The sequence below is a fragment of the Cupressus sempervirens genome, chromosome 11 (assembly GCF_028749045.1).
Source record: "Cupressus sempervirens isolate cs-2001-9-10 chromosome 11, ASM2874904v1, whole genome shotgun sequence".
NCBI classification, from domain to species: Eukaryota; Viridiplantae; Streptophyta; class Pinopsida; order Cupressales; family Cupressaceae; genus Cupressus; species Cupressus sempervirens.
The window spans coordinates 128,263,668-128,276,108 of record NC_143128.1 but is presented as its reverse complement, the minus strand read 5'-3'; positions in this window follow the sequence as shown (position 1 = coordinate 128,276,108).

Genomic DNA, 12,441 nt, shown 5'->3' with positions numbered 1-12,441 from the left:
ACTCCTTTGTTATTATTGTTGTTAAGTTTCGTTTGCAGTTCAATTTCCATCCGCTTTGATAACCATGTTGGTTTCCTAATAAATGTTCTTCTATATTAACCATGTTTGATTTCAGCAAAGTATGTGAGCCAACCGCTGGAAATGCGTTGTGTTTACAACATAATTGCAACAAGGATAGTCTATATATTGTCAAGATTTACTATGTAGTATAGAAATTCAAGCTAATTGACTATTGATTTTGACTGTGCAGGTCATTGCATGACTCATTTGACATGCATTGCAAAATTGGTCCTTAACATTTGACAGTAAAGGCAATTTATCATGTTTTTATTTGTTTTCTTTTAATTGATGAGCTCAAATCATGTTTACTTTAACTTTTTCTAGAATACAACATAGTTATATGAATATGTTTCATTACAATTTACTGGGTTTTCCAAACTAAAGTTTCAGCCACATTGATGTCCTAGACATCATAAAGTGAATGCACTTTGATACTGATAGCTCAGAAAGACAGGTTATCTATATATCCCCAATAGCTATGTAGTAAGATTACTGGAGTGGATAACATTGATTTTTGCTCAATTTTCAAGCTAGGGAAGTGAGGAGCTGCATTTTTACTATTATGCATTAGCACTAGAATGTGTCTAGTATAATCCACTTTCCAGAGATTTAAAGGAGTTTTCATGATCCCAAGTTTTCTCAGCTCTGTGTGGAGCTTCAGCCATTTCTTTAACTTCTTTGGGAAACCTACTACAAGGGATTTGCTTCAGGCTTTTCTTCATGTTTGATTCAGTGTTTCAAGTGAACCTTCCCTTTCTCGGGGAGTGTTTCATGCCAGAAACCCCTTTAATTTTTTGCCAGTTGTTCCAAATGATCTGACATTGAAAAAATGTTTATGTCTGTGTTTGATGTTGTTAAAAAACCATGGAGGAGGGTGGGAATTCATCAGGGGAAGAGGTTGTGGATGCGTGCTTGGAACAAAAGGCTTTCAAAATGGAGTACTTTGTAGAGGAACCAAATGTTGTTTTGTCTATTATTGAGTAGTGTAATGTATGGAAATACCAAGAGGATGTGGATAGAAACGACAAGCACCATATTAAAAGATTGATGCAATTGGCATCTGACACAGGCATTAGGGGTCAATCTATTTTTAACTCGCTCCTTGTCTACACTAACTTCGGTTCTACTCTAAATGCAAAAGACTCAAAGAAGAAGCTGACATTATTGTTCACCTGAAGAACAACACAATGAATGTTTCAATAAGTTTCACTTCATTATCAGATCCAAGACAAGCTGATACCAAACATTAAAGATATGAAAAAGATCCCTCCGTGCCCTAGCAAATTCGTAAGGGATTTCAAATGCTCCTTGTTCAGATGCTGCAACTTCTATTGTTAACTTGTACATTGGGCTCTTGCCCTTTCAATGAGAGCGACAATCTGAAAGTCTTCGGAGAGGGCACTAAATTTTGGGGGAAGGTGTCAATGCTCACGAACAAACATTGTTGGAAAGATCTGCTCCCAAAACTTTCTGGAAGCTCATTTCAATTTTTGGCTTATTTTTTGTTTGTAAAATTGAATTTTTTCCTTGCCATTTTTCGTGAGAGCCAATAGGATATTTATCATTTTAAGAATTTAAAAAAAAATATAGATTTATAAACTTTAGTTTAAACTTCATTGTTTGAAAAATAATTTAATATGATTGGTCGAATTAATTGACTATATGCATCCAACGAATGCAATAGTATACTGCCTACGGCAGGAACTAATAATTTTGGAATTGGAAAATTATTCAAGTGTTCCATTTTGTTTGGTTTTATTTCCAAATCTCTTCTAGGAATTTTTTCAAAGAAAATAAGCTTTTCATTTTTGTAGTATTGTAAGGGTGTTATACATTTAGCTCAAAATTGTGTGTGTTTTTTTTGAATTTATAAGTGTTAAAATATACTATTTTCCTCTCCCTTTGGTATTTAAGATTTGACGGTTTGACTCTAAAAATAAACAATTCAAGAGTAAGTTATATGTTATGCTCCACTTGCAAAGTTTTTACTAATTAATAAAGTTGAATTATAAAGTTTTTACTAATTAGTAAAGTTGAAGCTATGCATCACACAAACCTCTATATAATCATTTTTAAGACTTAGAATTTACTTTTATGTAAATTTGAAAAGCAAAAGAAAATGTTAATTTTTACTTTACAATCCTTTCTAACAAACATTTGGAATACTCCTCGATATGGTCACCATTTAGTAAGTTATGCTCCACTTACAAAGCTTTTACTAATTAATAAAGTTGAAGCTATGCATCATAGAAAACTCTATATAATCTTTTTTAAGGCTTATAATTTAGTTCCATGTAAATTTGAAATACAAAAGAAAATGTTAATTTTTACTTTCCAATCCTTTCTAAGTCTCATTTGGAATGCTCCTTCGTACAGTCCTTATTTCTTTTGCTCCACAACAAACTCATCAATTCACCCTTCAGAAAGCTTTGAAAGTTGTCCAGGTAAGAACCCTTCTACATGTTGAGCCAATTCTCCATTCCAAACTTTTTCTTTGTGATTACTACAAACACATGTTTGAGATGAAAAATAGAGCCTTGGTTGCCAACCTTCTCTAACGAATTGCTTAATTATGCACTATTATTTCTCTATTGTGCTTCATTGTCTTAATTTTTTATTTATTTATATGATTTTGATGTAACTTGTTTAAAATGGAATCGATGATTTGTCCTTAAGCTATAATTTTGTATGTCACAAATTATATGTATGTTCATATTCAAGGTATTTTTTGTGGCTAATATTTTCTAATTGGCTAATTTTGGAATTTTTTGGCTAGTAATTTGGCTAGTAATTTAAGATTTGATGCAATCTAAATCGCCACATTTTTATAAAATTTAGTTACAAAATATTAAAAATTTCTTAGTAATTTATTTTATTTAAAAACGTAAACTCAAAGATTCGCCACAATATTTGATACATGATTAGATTTGATTCACTTAAATATTATATTTTTGTGGATAAATTAAAATTAATTCACCAATAATTATCATAATTATTAGTTATTTTAGGGATATATCACATTTATTTAGTTTTCCCTATTAATTTAAAATATAATGTAATGACAATTTTGATTTGTAATATTCCATGGTGATTAATGAACTTCCTACTATTATTGAGATTTGCCAATATTTTCTATAAAAAAAATTATGATTCTAAATAATCGCCAAAATGAATAATATTTAAAATTAAAAAATTTAGTGGTTCGCCAAAAGAAATAATTTTGTTTTTCAAAATAATGAAAGATTTGCCAATATTTTATATCTTTTTATGGAGGGGGGTTTGTTAAAGTTTACCTTGTTTATATTCATAGTCATATATTTCTTATATTCTAAAATTGAGACATTTGATGATAAAAGATTTCTATTAGGTACTATTTAAACATTTATTTGCTAGTATCCTAACATGCCTTGTTAAAAATCAACCAATGATATATCAAAAAAACTTAACCTTTTTTTCATGTAATTTAAAGAGGGGGCAATTAAATGTCAATTTATTGAGATACATTGATAAAACCATGGCAGTTATTTAATGGAGTGTGATAGTTTAATATAGTTTGAACTTGGTAGTAACATGAATTTAATACCAGTGTGGTTCTTATAAATGCTCTACTACTTAGACAATTCAAAAGTCATCAAAAATCCATCTATGATAGATAAAGTGGTATGAAAACATTTGTAAGAAATCTTATAAAAGATGAATAGGTGTGTACTCTAATTTGATATTGATTGTATACTTTCATTAAGGAATTAGGTTGACTTTAGATTTGTGATTTATTTTTAATTTTATTTTTATCAACATTTAAAATCATGTTTTATGATCTGTAAGTAAAACAAGTTAAGTTCTATGTAATTTGTTCAAATGTTTGTATGGTGAGCTAGCAACCTTTAGTGCAAGATTTGAACATGCAAAAACTTAGCACTCTCTATCCATGTAAGTCTCAAATCACCACCAATGTTTCTACTCATTGACTTAATTTGTCTTGCCCTCATCTTGTAGCTCATATTTGCAAGACCTTACACTTTTAGTTTTTCTTATTTTAAAAGGTGTTAGCTCATTGGAAAAGTGTCTGTATTACAAGAGGCGAGATGGTGGTTTCAGTCCATCATGCTCTAACATGAATTAGTTAATTATATTATAGTTTATATTTGATAATATTTTTATTTATTTATTATTTTATACTATCTCTCTAATTATCTTAAGAAAGACAATAAGTGAGACTAAAGGTATATTCATTTCTATAAAGACATAATTGAAATTATCTCTAAAAGATAATAATATTGTCATTCCTTATTCTCTTTATAAGATAATAATTTAAGATGATAGTTTAAGACATACACTTAAAGACAATATTTAAGACAACATGCAACTTTATTTTTCCTCAAGTCTAGACAATTCACTTGAAAATTATCTCAAAAATTGTCTTGAAACCCTGCTTTATGTTGTAATGATGTTTTCATTGCATGGAAGGGCCATTTTTTCATAACATATTTATATCTTTAGTAGGACTTGAAGTGGATTTAAATAGTCTTGTTACAATATTTTTTTCAAGAAAATTGGTCTTCTTTTAAACCATCCACCATTCCATACTATCGACAATATTGTTTCTCCCATTGGCCCACCCACATCTTATCTACATATTGTGGATATTTATTTTACCATTAAGTTCTCCATTATACATGCTTTAGAAAAACTTCAAATGCACCTACTCTACGTCTACCTACAATTTCGTACTCTAGATTCTAAATCCTCAAAAACCACAATGTTCTTTTTAAACAACCCAACAAAAATCTCGAATCAGCAATACTTTATACTTCCTCTAAACTATACCAAGTATGTGCACCTCAGATTGTCCAGTTTAGTAGCCACTGAATAAGGATAGAGTACAGGAAATGACATGGTGATAATTCTAGGGGAGACCTCAAGTAGGTGAATGAAGGAGACTAACCTTATTTTGTCCTAAACCTATAGCTTCTAGGTGTGAGCATGTTTAAAGCTTATTTGAGAGTATTCACACAAAGAACAGCTTTATCACCTTGCCTTTAACCAATATAACTTTGTCCCCATTCGTAAAGGCAAGGAGTCCTCCTCATTATGCCATCAATTTGGATGGCATCCACCCATTTTTCTATTCAACTATCATAGGAGCACATAATGATATCATTTTCACTTGTGGTGATATGAAAACATTTAGTGTCCATACAAAGATATTGTTTGATTGGTACAATTATAAGTTTCTCTTTCTTCTTTGTTCCTTTGTACAGTTCCATGAGACAACTTCCACACTCAAAAAAGTCAACTCCCTTTATTTTCTTATGCAACAGTCTTGACATGACAACAAACAAAACTAATGTCATGGACATATATAATCTCAACATTATACTAAAATGATGAATGAAAGCTATGCTAGAAAAGGAAGTGCTCATGTTGACTACTTTTGGAAGAAAAAGAAAGTAAAAGGGGAGACCTCTTCCAAGCCTCAATAGTTATTAAAAAGAAATAGTTAATTCCAATGTTAATGTGTTCACTTGGAAAATATAATGTCCCATTTCTACTATTCACAATATTATTTTTTCCTTAACCTATTTTCGCATGGTACTATAGACTAACCATGACACAGTTAATAACAAATAAACTAAATGATTATTATACACCATTATTCCTAGATCTTGGTAGAGCCAAACAAGCAAAGCAACTAAAATTTCATCTAAATTCATGATTTTCCTCAAGGACAAAATTTACAAAGTTTGTGTTCTTGGTTGTTTACATAATTTAGAGTATCTGTTCCTTTTGTGCTATATTTTATTGCTTATCAATTTAGAACTTTCTCTGCATTGTGGTCTTGTGTTTGTTATTAATAGATTTATCTTTATTCCATGTCCAAAGTATTTTTTGGGGTTAGTAGAGAGTATGAAATAAGTAATTTTCTTAAAACTATTGTTTGGATGTACTTGTAGACCAAATGGTGTCCAGCTCAAGGCTGTGAGTACGGTGTTGACTTCGTAATTGGAAGTGGGTGCTATGATATCACTTGCAAATTTTCACACAACTTTTTCCATAATGTAAGTTATGTTATATTGTGCTTAGTAAAGTTCTTCTGACAAGTGCTTTTGTTTTCCAACAGATTGTTCCTAATTTTAATATATTGTATTGAAACTTAAATAGTTCAAAATTTTGACTAAAACCTCTTTAGTGCTCAGAGGAAGCTCATCGTCCAGTTGATTGCGAGATAGTACATTAACTAAGATCACATGTCAATTAAGCCTCTATAGTTTCTTTTCATCTAGAGACAATTCTAATACTTTGTGAACATTATGTTATGGTAGAAGAAAATAGCAAGGACACTCTTGGCATAATCTGCAAGAAGCCATGGGGACAATTCAAAGCAGTATGCTTCTCCAAGTAAAAATAAAGAATCTAGTAAAAGAGATGAAGCTTCCTTCAAAGGGGCCAAAACACCTTCCACTCCACATGGATCACACAACTTCTCAACATCAAGGTCTTCCACATACCAGTCAAATGAAACTGATCTCTCTAACCTTGTTGATATGGACTATGGTAAAGTGTATGATGGAATAGAAAAAATCTAGAGCACCACTATAACTTATAATATAGAGAGATGGTGATAGAAGTTAGTTGGAGGTCAGTTTTGACATTCCATCCATCTCTATTTGGGTACATGATGATAATTTTATTTGGTGGTTGTTGAGCAACATAATAGTTCTATTCACATTATATATCAAGTAAATAAATGGCTCGACATTACTTAAACTTTTCATGCTATACATTTCTTTATATAATCAAAAGGTTTGAAATGTGGCAAAACGTTCACCATTAAATGGGGACAATCCCTATGGAAATTAACTGAACTTAGTTGAATTGTGAAATTAATAACTCATGTTATATATGTACCCCATATGTTAAAAATATGAAAATAATTATTTTTATCATATGTTTTATCTTTTGGTAGGCCCTGTCAGCCATGGACTATCTTCATACAATGTACATGATTTGTCTCAATCATATAAATAATTATACATTCTTCATATTAGTTATTGTTAGTGTTTTTCAAGCATTCTATAAAATAGTTCACATGACTTGCCTATGATATGAAATTTTGCATTCATCCTGCACTCTCCCTTATTCGGCTGATGATGGATTACGTAGAGTGATCTGAAACCATAATGCTAAAAAATACACAATCAAATCCAAAATGAACTTGCACTACAAATGGATTGTGGAAATCTGATATTGGTAAAATTTCATGCATGTCTACTAGGACAATCAGAACTTAATCATATATTTGTCCTGGTAGACATGCATGCAAAATTAACAATATTAGATTTCCACAATCCATTTTTAGTGCAAGTTCATTTTGGATTTGATTGTGTGTGTTTTCTAGAATCATGGTTTCAAATCACTCTACATAATCCATCATCAGCTGGATGAGAGAGTGTAGAATGCATGCAAAATGTCATATCATAGGCAAGGCATGTGAATTGTTTTATAGAATGCTTGAAAAAAATTTACGCCTAGCTGTTGGTGGAAATTTTTGCCTTCATTGGTTGAAATTTGCACCAACGCCTAGGTTCTTTCTACTTTTATTGGTGGAAATTTCCACCAATTCCTAAATTTTTTCCCACCTTCATTGGTGAAAATTCCCACCAATGCCTATATCTTTTTCTACCTTTGTTGGTCAAAATTTTCACCTTCATTGGTCAAAATTTTAACCAACGTCTAAATTTTTTTGTACCTTTGTTGGTTGAAATTTCCACCAATGCCTGAATATGTTTCTACCTTTGTTAGTTGAAATTTCCACCTTCATTGGTTGAAATTTCCACCAACGCTTAAATTTTTTCTACCTTTGTTGGTCAAAATTTTGACCAATTCTTGGTTGAACTCGTACAAATGCTCTAAAATGTTTTCAACCAATAGATTGGTCAAAATTTTATTGCAACTTCAATTCCCACCGCGCTATATTTCGCCTCTTTATTACAACTAAAATCAATGGAAAGCCCCACAAATGTAATCTTCAAATTCAGTGAAAACATAGCCAAGTTAAATTGTTTGATTTAGAAAAAATTATATTTGTTTTAGCATTTTATTTTATACTGTGGGAAAATTTTTGCAATATGAAGATGGGCTTGCCCCTGATATCTACCCCTGCTTTTTTGGATTGCTTACTAACTCTTGTAGTTAACTTTCTTGTATGTTACCAAACTATTTACTTCAATTGACATAAATTTTCAAGATCACAACTTTTCATAAAACTGACATGCCCAATTTATCTCCATCCGATCAAGAATTCACTATTCTTGGATCAGCAAGCAGAAGTTGCAACAAGAAAATCAGTTTAAGAGAAACAAAGAGAAGAAGAGGAAAAATGTTTAGGCCCCGTTTGGTTGGGGAAGATGAATTTTTGACATAATCAAGTTATCTTATAACCAGGTTTTCGAAAACCTGGTTTTGTGGTTTAGAAAGCCAATGGTCTATTTGGTTGACACGGAAGATGAATATAGTGTGGACCCCACAATATTATTAAAAAAACTATCATAAAATTCAAAACCTGGTTTTAATTTCATATTCCACCTTTTTATTGGAAGAAACTTCTTCCAATTTTTGACCAAAATTGGAAGATGAAATTGAAAACTGGGTTATAATTTTAACCAACCAAACACCAATTTCTTTTTGCAAAACCTGGTTTTGCCCCTTATAACCCAGTTTTGGCCCTCATCTTCCAGCAACCAAATGGGGCCTTATGGACTATGCCAAGCCTATAGCTACACATCAATCTTCACTGCCGTTTACCTTTCTGAAAATTCTCTGCGCCTTTAAGACTAGGGTTTCCCAATTTGTGAAGAAGGCTTAGATTGATCAAAATTCCAATCATAAGGACCGAGATGGTGATCATGCCGACTACGATGAAATGATGGGAAAGAGGAATTATTACATGCGGCCTAGAGCTATGCAATAAATGATCCCAACTCATACTTTTTGACAATGGTTATTGCCATAATTAATACAACCTTACCTCTTTGAAAATTTTCTTCTCTTTTTTACAATTAAAAAGTAAAATTATCCCTAGCAAAAATCCTCTTGACCAATAGAAAATTATAATATAAATCAGAAAAAAAAAAATTAAAAATATTTCATATTTAAACTTTGGGATATGACAATTATCTTGACTTAAATTAATTAATTAGGTGCCACTATTGAAAACATTATAAGGAAAAGTCACACTAAGCAGTACAAACAAGTAACCTCCTGAGGAAAAATAAAATTCAAATGATGGGGAGAAGGAAAAGTAAATGACAATATGAAAACTTGAAAAATACATTATTTGCTAAATCTTGTTGACAAATATAGCAACTAAATGGATAGTAATGCATAGAGTAAGAATTTCATATTATATGCAAAAATGATATAAAGATATGATAGTCATGCCTAAAGCCTTTATAAAGAGGCAACTTTTCTAGAGAGGATTTGAAAGCATTATTCTAACAATGTATAGAGATAATAGAGATTGCAACCATCCATGAAAGGAAATTTAAAAAGCATATGAAATTCTCTAGTTAAAGTGGTTAGAACCTCAAACCATTTTGAAGCAGGCTCTACAAATGGAGAATGTGAATGTCATAACATTGATAATGAGTCCATAATAAATAGGAAACAACCAAAAACAAAATGGTTGACTACATTAGTTGTCAATTATGGGAAACAACCAAAAAATAGGAAATGTGTTCACACCAGAAATACATTTAAATCATTTAAGTGATTTAGTGGACAAAAATTTTTGCAATAAACCATTTAAGAATGCAAAAAAATCATTATCTGAAGGAATTCCAGCTTTAAGAAATTTAGTAGAATATTTTCTTATTTTTTAATTAAAAAAAACTTAAACTCCTAGCTAAAATTTGTATAGCCAATAGAAAAATAGGAATTAATGTAAAAAAAATTTTTTTGGGAGTGATTAATTAGAATGAAGTAGGAACATTAGCTCCTTGCATGGACTAATAAGACAAATAAATATTGACTGTATAGTCAAACTCGCTAATATATACTCTATATGTAAAATATGTCGAGATGCATCAAGGCGTTGAATTTTTATAAATGATATTAAAAGTGAATAATGAAAAAATTCAACACCTCGATGCATCTCAGCATATTTTTTTGTATAGAGTATATTTTAGCTAGTACTAGTTGTGGCTTGCATAACACATTGAATAATTAATTTGATTATGTTTAAAATATAACTTTACAATTTATATCGTCATTAGGATTAGTATTAGGATTACTATCACTATATATTTATTATTATAATAATTAGGGATAAGGTTTAGTGTTAATGTGTTTACGAGTGGAAATATGCTTAGTGTTAGTATTAAAGTTAGGGATAGGTTAGGGTCAAGGCCTAGGCTTATATTATGATTATAAAAATGTACTCAAGTTAGAAATATATTTTTGATCATGATACCATTTGCAATTACAATTTAATGTTAAGGTTTATTATTAGGGTTAGATTTATTTTATGGTTGGATTTATGATTAGGGTCATAATTTATTTTTATGGTTATGATTGCGTTTAGCCTTTAAATCAAAGTTGAGGTTACGATAGGAATTAAGGTTAGAATTATGATTAGGGAAATTGAATAGTTAGGATGGAGAATATTATTAATATGTTTATGATACAATAATAGTTATTATAGGTCAAATAGTTAAGATTAGGATTACTTGTTAATGTTAGAATTCAGATATTAGACAATTTTTAGATTTATATTATGTTTAGGATTATGCATATAAATAGGACTTGCTTTGAGAGACATTTAGATATTTGTTTATTTTTGGTATATACATTGTAAATAATATTTTAGGTATATTTTCCACATACATTTAAAGATAACATTTAATGTTATCCATTTTAGAATTATATTAATGATACATATTATATAAAGCTATACAAACAACAATTGTTAGGTTAATATGATTAGGATTAGTGTTAATATAAGACTTCAGATATTGCACAATCTTAAGATTTATATTATGTTTAGGATTATGAATATAATTAGGAGTTTCTTCGAGAGACATTTAGATTTTTTTTTCTTTTTGGTATATACATTGTAACTAATATTTCATCTATATTTTCCACATACATTTGAAGATAACATTTAATCTTATCCATTTTAGAATTGTGTTAGTGATACATATTACATAAAGCTATACAAACAACAATGGTTTGGTTTAGGATTTATACATGATGGTTAGGATTATGCATTGAATTAAGATTTATTACAAATAAATTTAATGTTTGATTTATTTGTGTTACCACATATTTGTCACTTCCATATAAAGCAATATTTTGATACCAAGCATATTAGAAAGTCGTGTATAAATACTTATGAAAGTATAGCCTACAAATCTTTCAAATCTAGCATAATTAAAGTATGCTATGCACATCATGTGAAGAATTAAAAAAACTCAATTTCCTTGCATTCTAAATTAAATTAAAAAGAAATATGGAAGACATTTATCAAACCACACACACACACACACACACACATATATATATATATATATATATATATATATATATAAATAAATTGTTGATTGTCAAACTTACATAAATCAAAGAGAAAAGAGATGTTCTAGTACAATCATATTTAATAAGCAATAAGTACCAAAGGTCAAAGAAGTAATAACTAAATGTAAAGCTCTTTTTCATAATGATGTAAGTATATGACATAATCTTCAGTGATCAGATTGGTATTACGACCTTTATTTGTGCAATGATCACAATGAACTTCTTTCATCATTCATGGAAATGCATCTACATAATGTTTAAAATCTCATTCTTATGTTAGGAACCAACATTTTAAATTATAAATTATACTCTAATTGTAATTAAATTGTTTATTTCTACCAAATCTTCTCCGCTACACCAGTCATACAACCAATCGACTCCATATAAAACCCTTTTCCATTTTAGAGATGCCCATTCAGAGATATTAATTCCAAAAGGGTTTCAAGTACTATTGACAAGTCAATCATTAAAGGGAAAGCAATTGTTCAACCTGCAAAACCTTTTTTCCTTAATCCTCATTTTCATGATCGTCAGTCGTAGCTGACATCTAAACGCCCTCCACCTTTTAAACCTAGGACTTCCCCTTACTTTGAAAAAGGTGAATCATCCCATCATCATCAGCAATCTCAGCTACCAAATTCCTTTAGGCGGGACAATCTTTTCCACAATAATCTCTCAACGGTTTGTTCATTTCAGCGACTTAACATTTTAGATTCATATTCATTTCTACCTATAAAGGTGAATGTGTGACACAAATATACATTTGCATAGAAGAGTGACAAATGAAAGGTGTTCAAAAAACAACTA